Consider the following 3,945-nt stretch of genomic DNA (forward strand, 5'->3'; position numbering starts at 1 on the left):
AACCTGATTCTCTGTACCCTTCTTATCCTTTATTTCTAAGTCAAATTCTTGGAGTAGAAGTATCCATCTCAAGAGTCGAGGTTTTGCATCTTTTTTAGCAAGAAGGTACTTAAGTGCTGAGTGGTCCGTATATACAGTTACTTTTGAGCCAATTAGATATGCTCTGAATTTGTCGAAAGCAAATACTACAGCCAACAACTCTTTCTCGGTTGTAGCATAATTAAGTTGTGCCTCATTTAGTATGCGACTAGCGTAGTAAATGGGGTGAAAGATTTTATCCTTTCTTTGTCCAAGAACTGCCCCAACTGCTACATCACTAGCATCACACATCAATTCAAATGGTTGATTCCAATCTGGTGTCACAATAATCGGTGCATTTACTAATTTATTTTTTATTATTTCAAATGCTTCCAAGCAATCTTTGGTAAATTCAAACTTCACATCCTTACTTAACAAGTTAGTCAATGGCTTTGTAATTTTGGAGAAGTCTTTGATAAATCTCCTGTAGAATCCAAAAGATGTCCCAAAAAACTTCTTATACCCTTGACTGTGGTCGGAGGGGGTAATTTTGCGATTATATCCACCTTAGCTCTATCAACCTCGATGCCTTTTGACGTGATCTTGTGCCCAAGGACAATACCTTCTCTTACCATAAAGTGACATTTTTCCCAATTTAAGACCAAATTTGTTTCTTCACATCTTCTTAGTACCAATGTGAGATGGTGGAGACATTCTTCAAAGGTTTTACCAAAGAGTGTGAAATCATCCATGAATATCTCCAGACATTTTTCAGTTAATTCAGAAAATATGGCTGTCATACATCGTTGAAAGGTGGCAGGGGCATTGCATAGACCAAATGGCATTCTTCTGTACGCAAATGTCCCGCTGGGGCAAGTGAACGTGGTTTTCTCTTGATCTTCCGGAGCAATTGATATTTGATTGTATCCAGAATATCCGTCAAGAAAACAATAAAAACCATGACCTGCAACTTTCTCAAGCATTTGGTCAATAAAAGGCAGAGGAAAATGGTCTTTTCTTGTGGCTTCATTAAGTCGTTTGTAATCAATACGTACTCTCCATCCCGTGACCGTTTCCGGTAGGTACGAGTTCATTGTTTTCATTTTTTACTACCGTCATACCTCCTTTCTTTGGTACTACATGCACAGACTTACCCAAGGGCGTCGTATATCGGGTAAATGATACCGCTCGCTAGAAGTTTCACTACTTCTTTCTTGACAACCTCTTGCATTGCTGGGTTCAGTCTCCTTTGGGGTTGGACTATTTGCTTGTGATTATCCTCCATGAGAATCCTATGCATGCAAATAGCTGGACTGATTCCTTTTAGGTCACCAATGGTCCATCCTATTGTCTTCTTGTACTTTTTCAAGACTTCAATCAATTGTTTTTCCTGTTCACCTGTTAAGGAAGAAGAAATTATGACTGGCAATGTTTCACGTTCTAAGAAGACATATTTCAAATGGGAAGGGAGTGCTTTTAATTCAAGGGAAGAGTAATGGTTCCCCTTTTCATTTTGATTTTCTGAAGATTTTTTTTGTTCACATTCCAATTGAATTTCTTCGTCTGAATCTAAGTCAGTGTCAGTTGGATGTTCCTCTGGTGGATTCTTAAGTAGTTGTTGACCTTGATATTCTTCCACAAGCTCATTTAATATATCAATGCTGAAACATGAGGATGACGAAGCTTCTTCCTTTGGGTATTTCATCAGTTTCTGCATGTAAAAAATTACCCTATCCTCATCAACTCTTAAGATCAATTGTCCTTGTTGGACGTCAATCAACGCTCGTCCAGTTGCTAGAAAAGGTCTTCCAAGAATTAGAGGCACTTCATTATGTGCTTCCATGTCTAGGACAATGAAGTCCACTGGAAATACAAATTTATCAACTCTAACCAACACATCTTCGATTATGCCCTTGGGTTTTTTTAAGGATTGATCTGCCAATTGTAATGATACAAGCGTGGTTTTAATCTGTCCAAGGTTGAGTTTCCTGAAAATAGAAAATGGCATTAAGTTAATTGAAGCTCCTGAATCACATAGTGCCTTCTCAAAATAAACACCTCCTAAAGTACAAGGAATTGTAAAACTCCCTGGATCCCCAAGTTTTTTTGGTAATTTATTTTGAAGTATGGCACTGCATTCTTCTGTTAATTCTATAACAAAGAAGTTCTTCCATCCTTCGTTTATTTGACAATATTTCCTTTAAAAATTTGGCATAGGAAGGCATCTGAGTTAATGCTTCAGTAAAAGGGACATTAATGTATAGTTGTTTAAGAATATCTAAGAATTTCCCAAATTGTTTGTCTAATTTTTCCCTTTTTTGTTTTTGTGGAAAAGGGAGAGCTACTTCTTGAGTGCTTTCATCAACCCGACGGGGTGATTCTTGTTTTCTCTTTTCCCCCTTTTTCACTGTTTCAACTGACTCTTGTTCCTTAAGTTCTTCACTTTTGTCTTCTTTTGGAACTTCTTTTTCAGGGTATGGTTCAGGTAGATTTTTTCCGTTTCTTAAAGCTATGGCTTTTGCTTGTTCTTTTGGATTTTTTTTCGGTGTGGCTTGGGAGGCTCCCAGGATTCCTATATGTTAGCTTGCTTGCTAATTGTCCCATCTGAATTTCAAGATTTCGAATTGCCAAGCTTTGGGACTCCATTTTTTCATCAGCGTTTTTGATGAATTTATACATTAGGTCTTCCAGATTTTGTTTCTGAGGTGGAGGTTGTGCTTGATATCCTTGATGATTCTTGGTTTGGTTGAGAAACCCAGGAGGTGGCTGGCTTGATTGACCTTGGTTTCCTGGTTGCCACGGATTTAGGCTTCCACTATTATTGCTCCATGAGAACCCCGGATGTCTTTGCCCTTGTGGATTAAAGCCGTTGGTATTATAATAGTTACTATTTCTATTATAATGACCGACTGCATTTATCTCTTCTCCATGTTGACATTCATGGTTTGGGTGTCCTCCACCACATAAATCACATAGCGCTTGTGACTGAGGTTTTGATGTGTTTGCTTGTATTGCCTCAACTTTCTTTGTTAAGTTTGTTATTTGATGAGCTAATGTGGTTACAGCATCAATCTGGTGCATTCCAGCTGGCTTTCTTGATTGAGCTCTTTCAGTTGGCCATTGATTTGCGTGTTCAGTGACTTCATCTAAAAGTGTCATGGCTTCATCGGTGGTTCTGCTCATGATTGATCCTCCTGCAGCTGTATCTACCATGCTTCTTGAGGCAGGTGTTATTCCATTGTAAAAGGTAATTAGCTGCTGCTAATCTGGTACGCCATGATGTGGACATTTTCTCATAAGTCCTTTAAATCTTTCCCAGGCCTCATAAACTGATTCTGCATCGAATTGAGAGAAGTTATTGATTTCTTGTCTCAATTTAGCAGTTTTTCCAGGTGAAAAGTATTTGTTTAGAAACTTTTGAGTCATGTCTTCCCATGTCTGGATGGAACCTGTTGGTAGGTTCCTTAGCTAGGCTCTTGCATCTCCCCTTAATGAGAAAGGGAATAATCGTAATCTCATAGCATCATCTGGGATCCCATTATTTCCAAAAGTATCTAAGATTTCCATGAAATCATCCAGATGAGTATTAGGATCTTCTTGTGAGAGTCCATTGAATTGACATGTGTTTTGAATCATCTGAATCAAGGCCGGCTTAATTTCAAAATTACCGGTTGCTACTGGGGGACGCGTTACACTGGATTCTCTCCTTGTGTAAGTCGGTCGAGCATAATCCTTCAAAGAATCGTCTGGGCCGTGCTACGACTTCATCAAATTGATCCTCCAAAATAGGATCCTGGTTGTTGACTCTCCTGTTTTGGTTTCCATCTTCTGTTCCATCCAATCCTTGTTCTAGATTGTTTCCCCTATTAGGAGGTAGTCCTTGAATTCCATCCATATTATATGGAAGTGAGCTGAGACTGTAATCGT

At 38.7% G+C, this 3,945-nt stretch overlaps 1 non-coding gene across 1 annotated transcript; it reads left to right on the plus strand.

Moving 5' to 3' along the window:
* Positions 1-3,289: 3,289 nt before the first annotated feature.
* Positions 3,290-3,396, plus strand: LOC132055004 (small nucleolar RNA R71). The gene has a single exon (XR_009414472.1). It is a non-coding gene; the product is annotated as a small nucleolar RNA R71 (small nucleolar RNA).
* Positions 3,397-3,945: the final 549 nt, after the last annotated feature.

Source organism: Lycium ferocissimum, chromosome 4 (assembly GCF_029784015.1).
Source record: "Lycium ferocissimum isolate CSIRO_LF1 chromosome 4, AGI_CSIRO_Lferr_CH_V1, whole genome shotgun sequence".
Classification (NCBI taxonomy): Eukaryota; Viridiplantae; Streptophyta; class Magnoliopsida; order Solanales; family Solanaceae; genus Lycium; species Lycium ferocissimum.